This window comes from Malaclemys terrapin, chromosome 2, assembly GCF_027887155.1.
Source record: "Malaclemys terrapin pileata isolate rMalTer1 chromosome 2, rMalTer1.hap1, whole genome shotgun sequence".
NCBI classification, from domain to species: Eukaryota; Metazoa; Chordata; order Testudines; family Emydidae; genus Malaclemys; species Malaclemys terrapin.
The window spans coordinates 75,636,257-75,650,343 of record NC_071506.1 but is presented as its reverse complement, the minus strand read 5'-3'; the positions used below and the strand labels follow the sequence as shown (position 1 = coordinate 75,650,343).

The 14,087-nt window shown below is 45.7% G+C and overlaps 1 protein-coding gene across 6 annotated transcripts in view; it reads right to left on the bottom strand.

Annotated features, from left to right (window-relative positions):
* LOC128831059 (opsin-5-like) overlaps positions 1-12,489 on the bottom strand; it is a 101,211-nt gene extending 88,722 nt beyond the window's left edge. For 3 of the 6 annotated variants that reach the window (XM_054017141.1, XM_054017142.1, XM_054017136.1), the window contains exon 1: positions 10,589-11,161. The gene's annotated coding sequence lies outside the window, so the exon portion shown is untranslated. Of the gene's footprint in view, positions 1-10,434; positions 10,518-10,588; positions 11,162-12,307 lie in introns of those variants that run through there. The other 3 variants (XM_054017137.1, XM_054017138.1, XM_054017139.1) reach the window with 3 other exon arrangements.
* Positions 12,490-14,087: the final 1,598 nt, after the last annotated feature.

The window sequence follows — 14,087 nt, the reverse complement described above, 5'->3', positions numbered from 1 at the left end:
AACTCAAATATGACATTGCAGAACTATTAACCATGGTATGTAACCCATCACTTAAAATCAGCCTCTCTACCAAATGACTGGAGAACATCAATTTTTTTAAAAAGGGTCCAGAGGCGATCCTGGCAATTACAGTCTAGTAAGCCTGACTTCAGTAGCAGGCAAATTGACTGAAATTATAGTAAAGAACAGAATAACCAGTTACATAGATGAACGTGATCAGCGCCTGCCATCCAAATAAGTCAGTGGGCACTCGTCAAGGATAAGCGACAGAGGGGAGTTGACTATAGCTGTTTCACAGGTCATTAGAACAACCCCATTTAAAGAGATTGGCCATACAGTTGCCTGGTCCTGTTCAAAACCAGTTCAGAGGTGACCACAGATCAAAACCCGGTGAACAGATGGTTGGGTCCATAACAAGAGAGTGATTAACAGCTGTCGTCACTAACCACTTGTTGTGCCAAGCAGGTTCCACTATCATATCCAGTGGTGGCCTAAATGACCAGAAAGGGTATCTAGAAGACAGGTGAGCTGGCAGGTGGTTGAAGAGGTCTGCGTACAAAGATGGATCACTATTCTCACAGACCTTAGCCAGCAGCAAGACAGAGGCTCTCTCACAGCGAATATGGGGCAGTTCTATGTTACAAAGTATCAACAGCCATGGCAACGGAGTTGCACATGATGTCTCAATAACAAAAAAATTAAAAGGTTCTGATTCCACTATACAAAAAGCAAAGAGAAACAGAACATAAGGAAATTCATGGAGAGGGGTATTCGGGTGGATCTTCTGGCATTAAGTCATGTTGTTAAGTTAGGCCCAACCACCACCATAAAAACATTAGTGTTCAAATCCTGCTACTTCAGGCCATGTAAGTGTGACTAGACAGACTTGTCATTACCTCTAGAACTTTAGATATTCCATTTTCCTTATGTTCACTAGATGGCATGACATTCATTAATAGCCGATTGTTTGAAGCATTAGTCTGTTTCTTTAAATATTTTAGCACCAAACCTTTTAACACAGGGAAAATACATAAATAAAAACCATCCCAAACCTTTGCCCATCAATTGAAATTAATTTTCTTTTTTTAATTTTTGTTAGGGCAGAAAAAGAAAAAAACCCTCACTTTCTGTGAAATGTGACATTTGACAAATATCTGATGGCCTTAGGCACTTACAGACAGACACAGTTCAACAAGACGGGGTCATAACTCACACAATGTTCTCTTCTTTCTTCGATTGGCTGCAAGGACACCTCACACTGATGTACAGAGAAGTTTTGCAAAAACAAACAATAGGACACATGGGCTCTGACATATCTTTAGCATCTCTTCTAGGATGATAATTCTCTCTAGCCCTTGCATAGACCTCTTCCAGGTAAGAAAAACCTGCAGAAGGGAAAAGCATACTTGAACTTTGGTGCTTTCTTCCTCCCAAATAACCATCATGCCCTGGAGATCATGAGACAGGTTGGAGTGTGGTCTGGAATCCACAGTGACCTGAGATCTCCAGAGAATACTTTGTTATCCCAAAAGAACAAAGTTTAGCACTCTCTCTGCCCCAGCCCTGGCATCATGACTGTCTGGCTCAATTGCTGTGCTGCTGTTTGCTCTCCAAAGACAAGTGCACTCTGATCACTGTGTAAAGAATTGTGTGTGTTTTTGCCACACCAGAAGTGAAAAAATGCTATACAGAACAGCTTTTCCTCAATTCCTCTGACCAGCCAGCCATACTCTCCATTAAACACAGAGCTCCAGCTGCATAATGCCACCATTCCCTCCATGTTGGTAACTACATAGTAGTGGCAGCATGTTATACCACCTAACCCTGTGTACTCCGTACGTACCACTCTTTGCTCCATTGCTTGAGATTTTAGAGCCTCTGTTCTCCCCCAAGTTGCATAATGGAGGGGGGAGCATAGGGCCCAACTATGATAATCTTTGGTTGTAATAAATCTATATGTAACAGCCACAACTATATACAAGTCTCACACACAGTTTAGGAGCTAGGATTAGAATCTTGATCCTTCAGCTCCAAAAGACAAGCCTCTACCACTTGAGCTACAAGATCTCTGAAATGGGTATTGTAGCAAATTGTATTAACATGGAGGTGTCTTGCCAACTGGGAATGTGGTGGTGGACATCCTAGACATAGGATAAACAAATTGCTGGGTAGAAAAGCTGTTTTGATGGGAAGCTCAGCACAAGTCATACTTTTTGGGTGGGGAAAAAAATGTGAATCAATCAACAGATGCCAATATTGCTCGAACACCAGTCCTGTTTGGTAGGAATGCAGATCAGAAAGCCCCACCAACGTGAGTTATGCAGCATACAGGGAAGCAGATGGGACAAAATCTCATGGAAACTGAATGATGAATGCACAGTCAAAGCTGCAAACAGATGAAAACTCAAAGGGCATAAACTGTTGACTTTGTCATTTAAACACACAGCTCTGCCAACACCTTATGGCTTATATAGCCCAGTGGGTAGTTCACCAAAAAAGGAAAGTCTAGTGAGCAAAGCCAGTGAATTTATAATAAAGGCGAAACGGGTATAAAAAAAAATTAGGCAAGTAGAAGAATTAATGCAAACCATAGAAACTGAGCTCTTTGTGGTTTATTTGTATGCAGTTGCACCTTATGGCTACTCTAAAAATCAAATCTTAGAATACTATATCAATAAGTTATTATCTCTAAGGACTTCAGAGTGCAATTTCTGTATCTCAAGTGATATCTTTTTGACAGTTCCTAATCTCCACAAGACACTGGCAAAGTGGCTTTAAGCCTGTTTGTCATCAGTGGCAACTGTCAGTACTCTAAATACATCATTTATTGATTCTAAACAGGGGACTATCAGTTGACCCTAAAGTACATGGCAGGAAGCTTGTTTGCAAACCTACAATAACTCAAATATTATACAAATATATTTTCAGCAATACATGAATAAGAATTACTAACCTAGTTTTCTGCACATTGGCCTGAAAATTTACCTTATGTTGCCAAAATCTTCATTGTAATAAACCAAATATTTCACCATCAGACCATAAAGTGGATGAAATTGCATCTATGTATGCACACCAAGCAGCCCATTAAATACTATGCTTCCTCAATTACATATACACAAGAGCATAATCCAGCTCTTTGTGGATGCAATTTAGGTGACTGGTTTTGAAAAAAAATCATCCCGTAATATTATCGACAACTGGTTCAGTGAAATCCTAGGCCCCCGTTGAAGTCAATGGGCATTTTGACATTAACTTCAATGGAGCCAGGATTTCATCCTTTGTGGGTTTTTTCCCCTCAAAGTTCCCCAAAGCCTCCGTTTCTCTAGACATTTCCTGCTTCCCCCCCATTTCTTCCTTATGTCTTGATTAATTACAGAACTAAAAACAGAAATGAAAAGATCAGAACGAATCAGTTTACTTTTCCTCAAGCCTTTCCTAATGTTCTCTCATGCATAAGGCCCAATCCAACTCCTGTTGAGGTCAGCAGGAAGATGACTTCAGTGGAAACTAAGCATATCCAGATTCTGTTGTCTTGAGTTCTGTTTTAATAGAATCTCTTTTAGATACATCCTGTTGAAAAAGTGTATTCATACATTTCTATATTGAAAGTATTTTATTGACTTTGAAAAGGGCTTCCTCTCTCCAGTATAAATATGAGCCAATATAATTGGTTGAGACTTTGGCTGCCATGACCCATGCAATCTAGGCTCAATTAAAAGGCCTTAAGGCCAAAATTCACCCCTCAAGAGGCTCCACACTATACCCCCACTTGAGGCCCGTTAAGAACTTAAGAGGAGCATAGTGCTGGCTCTGCACAGGACTGAATTTGAGGGCACAGCAGTGAAGGGTTAGAGCCTACACATACGTGTAAAGGGTGTGGTTGAGCATTGTTAGCACAGGACTGGAAGACAAAAACCTCCCAAATTCTAATCCTAGTACTGACTTCTGGTTCATCCTTTGGCAAACCACTCAAGACCCAATTAGATACTGTAGTAGGGAGTCTGGAGGAAAGCCACTGTGTAATTCCCTAAATCTGTGGAGGAAAAATAAGCAATACTTCATATTCAATTAAAAAAAAATGAAGCCCCAATCACACACACAGCTCTTGTAACTCAGTAGCAGAAAAGTTAAGGTCATCCGCAGGAAAACTGAGCTGGTCATGGGTTGACCAAGCTTGCATGGGGCCTTATTTTTCAGGAGTACTAAAGACCTACAATTTCCCAATATTGCTAGTCCCAAACTTCAAAAATCATGAGTCAACCCCCACCCAAGTCATGTGGTTAGCCCAACAACAGTGTTGCCACTCTCTCAAGCTTAATTAATTTGATTTTAATGCATGTGATTTTGGTCCCTGATGCAGGAGCTCTTGCTTGAGGATACATTTGAGACTAGGGCTCCATTGTGTTCAGCACTGTATAAAATGTTCCCGGTCGTAAAGAGCTTGCACATTCTAGTGCAAAGTATGGTGGTGAGCTTGTGATGTGTGTGGTGGAACCAGGACCCAAACTCCTTTTATATGGCAACCACCAAACATCCATTAGACCGGAGCAACTTTTAATTCCTGCTGAGCTGGGCAGGATTCAAATTGGTCACCTACAGGTGACAGCCTCAATTGCTCATTAGCAGGGCTTGGAGGCATCAAGTTTCCCTATGTGCCAGAGTTACTCCTTAGAGAATGAGATTGCTTTCTTAAAATACAGGTTTATTAAAACAAGCTCTGACCTTTCTGGAGTTGACACAGGCAGGGTCTTGCAGCCTCTGGGCTCAGCAAAATCTCCTGCTGTTCTCTCAGTCTCAGACATAATCCACAGAAAGTGCCACATCCTGTCTAACATTGCCAATCCCAGACATTCATAAATGAGAACCCAGGCCTTAGAAAAAGGAATGTGTGTATATATATATAGTTCTTCTTAGAGCCTTTGGGGTACACTCAGGTCATGTTTTCAGGCTTTTCTCCATGTCACGAGGGTTAGCAACTTACTGTTTTTTAAAAAGTGAAATTTGAGTCTCATTCACCTGACTCCAGCAGCTGAGTCTTTCTTAAAGACCAAATATTGTGACTTTTTTTATTTTTTGGAAGTGTCACAAGAGTTGGCACCACTGCTGTTCTTGATGACTACAAACACTGAAAATACAACAGCAAAACAATTATTAGCATAGCATCCACATTCATTTCTAAATACAATGTTGCAATGTAAAGTCATTCCAGCTATTACTCCTGAGATCTTGAACGAAATTTTATACATATACCTATTTGCCTGCCCACCTCCTCCCAAGGCTCATCAGCAGGGTTTGAAACCACAAACCTTCAAACAAACAGCAAAGATCATTTCTACTACTCTCGTGGTAGGTCTAAGTGGGGGAGAAAAAGCAAACTATTATGCTCTATGTGGAACAGACCATGGAGATAGATAACATACACGTCAGTGGATTATAAAAAAGAGGTTGAGAGAGACAGCAGTAGAATGAGGAGCATCAGGATTCTTGGTTTCTGTTCTTGATGCTGGAAGAAGATTGTGGCTTTTCTAGTGATTACAGACAGCAGAGTCAAATGTAACAGTGCCCCTCGTTGGGTCATCGGCACAGATTGTATGTGGGACCTCTTGATACAAAAGCATAAACCTCTCTGCTGGAGCTAACGAACCAGATTTCCTAGCACAGAAGTAGCAGAATCATAAATCTCTGTCTATGCTCTAGCTACCTGGCATTAGTACACAGGTTAAAGCGGCCTGTGATTTGGCCTGCTCCTTCCAAATGGCTGTGAGACAAAGTGGTTGAGACTTGGCACTGTTCTATTAGACAGCGGGGCTATTCCCTGCTCCGTGGGAAGTGATCTGAGAGCTTGCATGAGTTTTTCCTATTTGTAATGATAGTTACTCTGCAAGATACCTGAATGGCTCATAATAAGGATTGTAAAAGGCACAGAACTATTAACCGCAGTCAGTGGAAAAGCTGGGACTAGCCCTCAGTCTCTGGGCTGGCAGTTTAAACTATAAAGTCCTCCCCCTCCAACTCCAAGGCAAACAAGTGTCCATAGTGAAATACAGGTCTGTCTCATCTTATGCTGGGGTTACGTTCCGCAGCCAGCACATAAAGCAAAAACTGCATATAGTCAAAATTACAATGAGTGTAATGGCGGGCAGAATCACACGCACTACAGGAACAGTATTTAAATTGTATTTTTCTCTTTTTGTTTTTGTTTTTGCCGACAGCGTAAAGGTGAATTCACGCATGTTAAATGTGCGTAAAATGTGACAGACCTGTAGTCCTTTGCCCTCCTAGGGCTCAATAACCCTTCCCCCTTTCTAGGCAAAATAGCCTTACCCTGCTGACACAGTATCTTAACCGCCCAGGACTCGACAAATCGAGTCCTTCCCTAGGGCCAGACTTAGTCCTCGTCTCTTGTCATTGCAGGCTGGGGTGGGGGAGATAAACTTTTTCCTGCCCTCCCCAAAAGTTGCAGCCTGGGGCCCCTAAATAAGGTGCAGCACCAACACTGGGCCTCCAGTCCACCACAGAGCCATATTGCCTCAGGCATTTTTCTCCTTGTTTCACTTCTTATATGGCCCTTCTATAGCTTACCTCCTCACAAACTTTTTCACATCCTTCTTTGGATAGTGCTTCTCTGGCTCTAATTGTGGAGAGCCCCACACCAGATCTGCTCTCTTCAGTGCAGCTTCAGGTCTCCCAGATCTCATTCCATACTGAGAAGAGGCTGCCCCATATAACCTAGCTCCTCTCCCATCATGCATTGCCTGTAATTCCCAAGCCTACAGGGAAATACTACTTACAGAATTCCCTTGTTCTATCCGGAATCCAAACCAGGCCATACTTGCCCTGTATGATGTATACAATAAAGGGCCAGTTTGTGCCTTATTACAGCATATAATTGCCAATAGGTCAATATGCTTTGACAGGCAACTACTCTGAACCCTTTGTTCCAGTGCTGGAAATTGTATGCCTTGATGCACTGCAAATAGCAACTTATAACAGTAATTGCAGAAAACATAGGTGACTCAGGAGGTCCACCTGTTGCTCTACTATATGTAAAAACAGGTTGAATTTACTACCAGCATCTCCCTGGGTATCATAACTTTTAGAGTGCATTGGAGTACAAGCCGCATTGCAATCAAACTAGCTGGAAGTGGCACAACAGTATTGTCATGATTGTGCAGTCTCTGAGCACCCTGTACTGTGGACATATGGGCATAGCTTTACCCATCCACTGCTTAGACACTCTCTTTCTGAGCCATTTCTCATGGAGATTACATCCTCCCATAGGAAAGTAAGTGTGCCCATGGGTGGCGGGTATCATAGGCTGGCATAGGCTATGCCTCCCCAAACAGCCTGGTTTGCCCCTGCCCCCCAGGCTTCCCTCCTGCAGTTCCCAGCATTCTGTCCTAACCCAGGCTGGCTGGCTCTGGCTGGCCTGCCATGGGGACTGGGGGCGGCTTGCACTGGGGCTGTGCTGCCTGCCTAGCATAGGTGCTAGAACTAGAGGTGGAGAGGGTGCTGCCACACCCCCTGGCTTGAAGTGGTTTCCATTATAGACAGGGTTTACAGTTTGGTTCAATGGCTCTCAGCACCCCCACTATTAAAATTGTTTCAGCACAGCCTGCCACCCGGACTCAGCCACCTGGCGCTCCAGGGCTGGGGGAGCTCTGTGGGAAAAGGTGGAGAAGCGGAGATGGAGTGGCAGAACCTCAGGCACAAGGGGAGGGGCTGGGAGCTAGCCTTCCTCCAACAGCCGAGTCACCAGCCACCCATGCATGTGCCCATGATGTCACAGGTAATTCTGCTTGGTGGGTTGTGGATGAATTATACCAACTATCTGCAGCTGGGGGCCTGCTATGCTCATTTACAACTTGAAGGAACTTTTCCAGGATGGGGCAAGCACTGTGTAGAAACGTACAGTGCCATAGGATGGAGAAGAAAGGGGTTGGAGACAGAATGCACCTATTCTCTGCCCATGTCTGTCTCCTTTTGGTAGATGACGTTGCAGAGATCACTTCAGTGCAGGGGCAACAGTGATGTCTCTGCAAGCCTATTAGTACACATGGAATAGCTCTTACTCCATGAAGACCAGATCTTCCAACACTGGAAGTGCTGCATAATACCCTTATTTACAGGATACTTGGGCACATTGTCAGGGTGACTAAGTATCAAATTGGTCTGTAGAGATAGACAAATATTAACAATTTCACTTCCACAGTATTTGTGCCCTTTCGACTCTTTTCCTCAAGAACAATTATCTGAGCAAAGTTTTGTTTGTACGACTGTTCACAAAAGAGCAAGTTTTGGGTTTGCTGCTGAGATTTATGTAATCACTAAATTAAACTTGTTTCTTAGCTAAGCTACATTTAGGTCACAACAGAAGCAGCTTATAAAGGTTTGGTCATTCAGTGAGGGAACAAACAAAACAAAACAAAAAACTTCCCCAATCAATCCACAAATCAAATATCAGAATTTGTTTTCAAAAAAATCCAAGGAAGCATCCGAGCAAAAATTTCTTAGTTTGTCAGAGGCTGAAGTGTGTTTATGAAGAGGTACAAATAATTGCAAAGAGAACAAATCAGTACAAACCCCAAACATTCAAAAATCATGATGTCCATCCCTCCTTAAAATAAATAAACAAAACAAATGTAAGATTGACTTAAAAGTCATGAGATTCTAAAATAATCAATTCTGGGCTCTCTCTTTGCTTTTTTTTTTTTTTTTTTTTTTGAGACAGTTGGGGTCATGTTTTCAAGCCTTTCACCAAAACCACAAGAGCTAGAATTTATTGTTTGTTTTTTTTAAATGAGAACTGAGAGTCTCGTAATAATTTGAATCCAAGAGCTAGAGCATGAAGTAAAATACCAAATATTGTGAGACTCAGGAGAGCAGGCAATGCTGAGCATGTTCACAAGCAATCCACAAATAGAAAAAAAAACCACCAGTCCAATGTTATTAATAAACTGTCTATTGCAATGTTTTTAATCTGGCTCAATCATCTGCTTTAGTTTTCCCATTTGTAAAATAGAGATAATATTTAGTCTCAGGGTTGTCCTAAGAATTAAAGTGCATGGAAGATGAAAAGTGCTCTGATATTACTATTGTAAAATATGTCAGTAAGCGTATATGGATGACACTTTACTCAGCGTTTGGTCAGTAAAAACTGGTGGCAATGTCTGAATGGGAAAACCATGGAAATTACAGCACAGGAGGTTCAGTGTTGGCATCTGTTACTGTACATAGATCTTTTGCAATAATACATATGTATTATTCATAGAGTGCTATAGGTATTCATTTTGCAAACCAGGAGTTTACAGACTAACTGCCTGACCCTACAAACACTTAACTTTACTGCTGCAAGTAGTTAACCCATGCAAGTTTACAAAATTGAGCCCCAAGCTGAGGATGACAAAAAAAGACTGAAGAATTCATGTGGTAATAACAAAAGACCCAAATAAACACACACATCTATCCTTGCAAATGTAGATCAGAAATGCTGAAGGAAGTAATACAGATAATGTGTTAAAGAAATTAATTCTATATCTCTTGAGATCTTCCTGGTCTCTCATGCTAGGTCTCTGTCCTCAAGTGGGCCTGGGCAATGGGGGGAGGAGATATATATACATACACACACACATATACAAAAAGAGCATGAACAGGTGGGAGTTGTCTTACCAACTCTGAGAGGCCAAATAAGTAAGAGGGGAAAAAAATCTCCTCAATATATGTTCCATTCTATGCATTCGAAGAAGTGGGATGTAGCCCAGGAAAGCTTATGCTCAAATAAATTTGTTAGTCTCTAAGGTGCCACAAGTACTCCTGTTCTTTCCTCTAATGTTTGTTTACACTACAGAAGCAAAGGACAGCACCTCCTCGCCTGAATCACATCTAGTCTGGCTTGTCCTAATGGTTTTAGATTCTTCCCCCTGTTCTTTTTGCGGATACAGAGTAACACGGCTCCTGAAACCGAAGCGCTCTCAAAACCTCACATGATGCAGACTAAGAGCAACCGCCAAGCTTGAGGTTAGAAATACAGTATGTGCTCAAGCAAGAAAGAGCGCTCCGGGACCCAGTTCCGTGGTCCTTGGAGAAGTACAAGAGGGACCAGGCACAACGCTCTTGATCTAGCCAGTAGCATTTGAGGGCCCTGCAGCCTGCGGGGTGCCCTTTAATCTGTGGATCCCCTTAACCCATCCACTCCCCAGAGCCTCTCCCCTGTCCCGCAAGTACAGTCACAATCACCGCAATCCGCCGCTCAGGTCTCCCCGAGGAGAAGCGTGTCTGGATAAGCAGGACTGGTGCTTGCACCCCTTTGTCTGCACCTTCCCCTGCCCGGCTGGGAGGAACTAGACCCCCTTCGCCCTGCCACCAGGATCCCCGGACCCGCGGTAAATCTCCCAGCACAGTCGCTATTAGCTGCCCCCGCCCGTCGGTCCCCACCTCCTAGCCCGGCCAATGCGGAACTCCCGCTCCTGTTGCCACCCGTGTTGCTGCACTTGCTCGGCGGCCAGTGTCTGTTAGCGGGGGTCCCGCTGCCCGGTCCCAGCCAGCTCCCAGCCGCCCGCCAGGCGCGCTCCGGCCGCCGAGGACCTACCTTGGCCAGAGCCCGGGGGAAGTTGGCTAGAGGCGCCACATCCTCTCCGCGGGCGCGCACGCGGCATGCGAAGGGGCCTGTCCCAGCCCTTGCCCCAGCGACTGGGCTAAGGCAGCGGCCGCCGTGCAGGGACACCGGCAGCAGCGCACAGAGCCACTGAAGGACTTTCCGCTTCTTCCTCACCTTCCTCGGCTTCCCCGGCTCCTGCTGGCGCGGGGGGGATTGCCATGGCAATGGCAACCCCAGTACGTCCCGCTCGGTCTAGGGGACTCCTCTTATAGCAGAGCGACGTGCGCGGGCTGGGGGGATCTGGAGGGAGTTTTCCGGTCTGCCCCCCCCCGCCGCCGCCGCCGCCCTGGGTGACACTCAGAAGCCCCCGCGGCTTGCAAGGCGGCAGCGGACGGTGCCTGTGCCCTGCCTGGCTTTTCAGGCTTCGCTTTGCGGGAGGCGAACGCTGCGTTCACCTGGATGCCGACAGATCCTGCGGCGTGTCGGGCTCCAGCCTCCGAAGTGCGACCGACAAAATACAGGGGCAAGAGCGGCTTCTACTGAGCCCGAAAAGATCCAGATCAAGGCGAGCGTTAGTACCCAGATCTGATACCTGCAGCCTGGCAATTGGAGACTCCCAAACCCAAATCGTACCATTTAAGTAGGAAACGAGGGTGGCCGCTCTTCTTGCGCTGAAAAATATCTGGACCTTTCTGCCTCCTGCTGCCACAATAGTACTAGAAACACATACAAAACCCAGATCCTGCCAAATATTAACCCTAATCCCACGAAGTGTATTGTATTTAGGGTGGGGGACGGGGGACGGATACAGCTGCTCCTACTACCAACACACACACACACACACACACACACCCCCAAACTCTATTTGGAAACTGGCACAAGAGTTTCACAATTCCACATCCATCGACCCAGTCTCTGGCTCCTACTGGATCCAGCTCGCGTGGTTTGTTTGTGTTTTGTTTTGATGTAAACCCAAAGACCCTACCGACTAAACAGAGAAGAAGGGCGGTTGCTCCCATTCCAGATCTCAGTGAATTCCTGCTCAATAGCACTGCAAAGACACCTGGAGCCTGTCTTTTTTGGTCCGAAGGCTTCATATTGTATCAAAATAGATAACACTTGCTGCTGCTCTTATTTGAGCACAAAAATTCAGGCTCCCATATTGGTGCAAGAACGAACACATTTCTGGCACCTAGTTCTTGCTGGATCCAGCTATTTAGTTAATACAGTATGATGCAGAGGTTTATGGTAGTAACAGAAGTCAAATGTAGCTGCATTTACTTATAAACATCCGATCCCCATAGTACAGATATGCAGTGGCTCCATTTTTTTTTTACTGGTGACCCCTTTCACATAGCAAGCCTCTGAGTGCGACCCCCTCTTATAAATTAAAAACACCTTTTAATATATTTAACACCATTATAAATGCTGGAGGCAAAGTGAGGTTTGGGGTGGAGGTTGACAGCTCACAACCCCCATGTAATAACCTCGCCACCCCCGAAGGGGTTGCAACCCCCAGTTTGAGAATCCCAATGGAAGATGTGTTCCTAACTACTCTAGACTGCTGTGGGGAAAAAAATCTCCAATGAGGAATTCATTAGCTAAAACCATATAGAATGATCGTCTTGATCGGCTACCTTCCTTTCACTGCCAAATCTCAAGTTTATGGTCTGAAATATGAAAATATCTAGAAAGATCAAGATGCCGTACCTGGATTACTGTGGCTTCATAGAAACTCAGTCCATCGGGTACAGATATATTTGATGTAAAGGGATGACTACAAGGTGCACCAAGGATGTGTTTTGCAAGTACTACTGGGACAGGATGCACCAAGATCCAGCTTTTCCACTGCAGGAGGAACAGTTAGCAAACAAGCATATTTACGTTGCACAATTTGGGACTTGCGGCCAAAAATCAAGCTGGATCCAGATGCTGGCACTGGGTTTTGTAGCGCTTATGCTGTATCAGGTGTGTGATGTACCACGGGCTGGAATTTTGGAGGTGCGATGGAGCAGCTGCACCTGTTCTCTATTCATGCCATGGAAGTTGGAGGACGAGGACCACATTGTTGGATGAATTCAGTAGGATCCACGCGCCAACCAGAGCGGGGGTGTTGCAGCATGATGGGCCAGCAGACGTCAGGGGCGGCTTTTAAGACTTGTTCTCAGTTTATGCACTAGTTTCTGCCGCAAGATTTGGCTAGGTCTAGGTGCCAGATCCAGGTGCCAGGTCCAAGTTTTTGCAAGCGCTCATGCTCGGGGGAGCTCCATGGGCTGGCATTGTTTAGTGCAGGAGCAGCTGCTAGGCTTGTGCTCTGTTTGATTAAACGGTTTGGGAAATGGGGACCAAAACCAGACAGGATCCAGGCCAGGTAGCCCCAACTTGATCCCTTTTCCACTGTTTTTGCGGGCAGTGCTGCCCAGGCTACTGAGCGGTCTCATCCCCCGCAGTTTCCCTTCTCCTGGGGGCTGCCAAAGGCACTGGCTGCGCCTAATGTTTAAGACCATTATAACAAACAAACGGGTTTTTCCAGGGGATCCCCCCCCGGACTTTATTGCAAGAGCGAGAGGAGAGGCGGGGACGCGCTGCAATCGGAGTTACAGACAGGCTGATGCCTGGAGGCCCTTTTCCTTGCAAGTGGCTTTTGGCCACAAGCCCAGGATCCGCGGCAGGGAGACCTGAGAGGGGGAGCCAGCGATCGGCCGAGGGGAGGAAGGGAATGGATAGAAAGCAGAGCCAGGCACAAGGGAAAGTCCAATTCATGAATGTTTCATCCACCACAAAAAGAAGAACAGGAGTACTTGTGGCACCTTAGAGACTAACAAATTTATTAGAGCATAAGCTTTCGTGGACTAGAATGGAACATATAATGAGGAGATATATATACACACATACATATAGTCCACGAAAGCTTATGCTCTAATAAATTTGTTAGTCTCTAAGGTGCCACAAGTACTCCTGTTCTTCTTTTTGCGGATACAGACTAACACGGCTGTTACTCTGAAACTTGTCATCCACCACATTCCCCCGACCTTTGCCAATAAGGGGCCGCTCCAGCGGGGGATGGGTTGTGTGAGAAGCAGACACTGGGGGGAGCGCTAACATGCCCGGGCCCAGACTCCGCCACATGAGGAGCCGCACTACCCCCCCACCTCCCCGGAAACACCCCGCAGACCCCGGTTGTCTCCACGTGCCTCGCCCGCCCCCGGGAGGGATGACGGCAGAGACACCTCACTGCTCACGAGCCGCCTCGCCTTAGCGCTGCGCGAGCCTCACAGACAGGCTCGGAGAACAGGGGTGGGTTTGAGAGCGGCACAAGGATGCAACCTGCTGGCTCTGGGCAGAACCACCTGCGGCTCGCTGCCTGCCCGGAGCAGGGTGCCTGGCCTCGGCGAGGCTATGCCTCAGAGCCTGGAGGCTCAGCCTGCACCTCCCCACCTCCGTTGTCTTTCCAGATATAGAGAGCCAAGGTAGGAGACGAGAGAGAGCT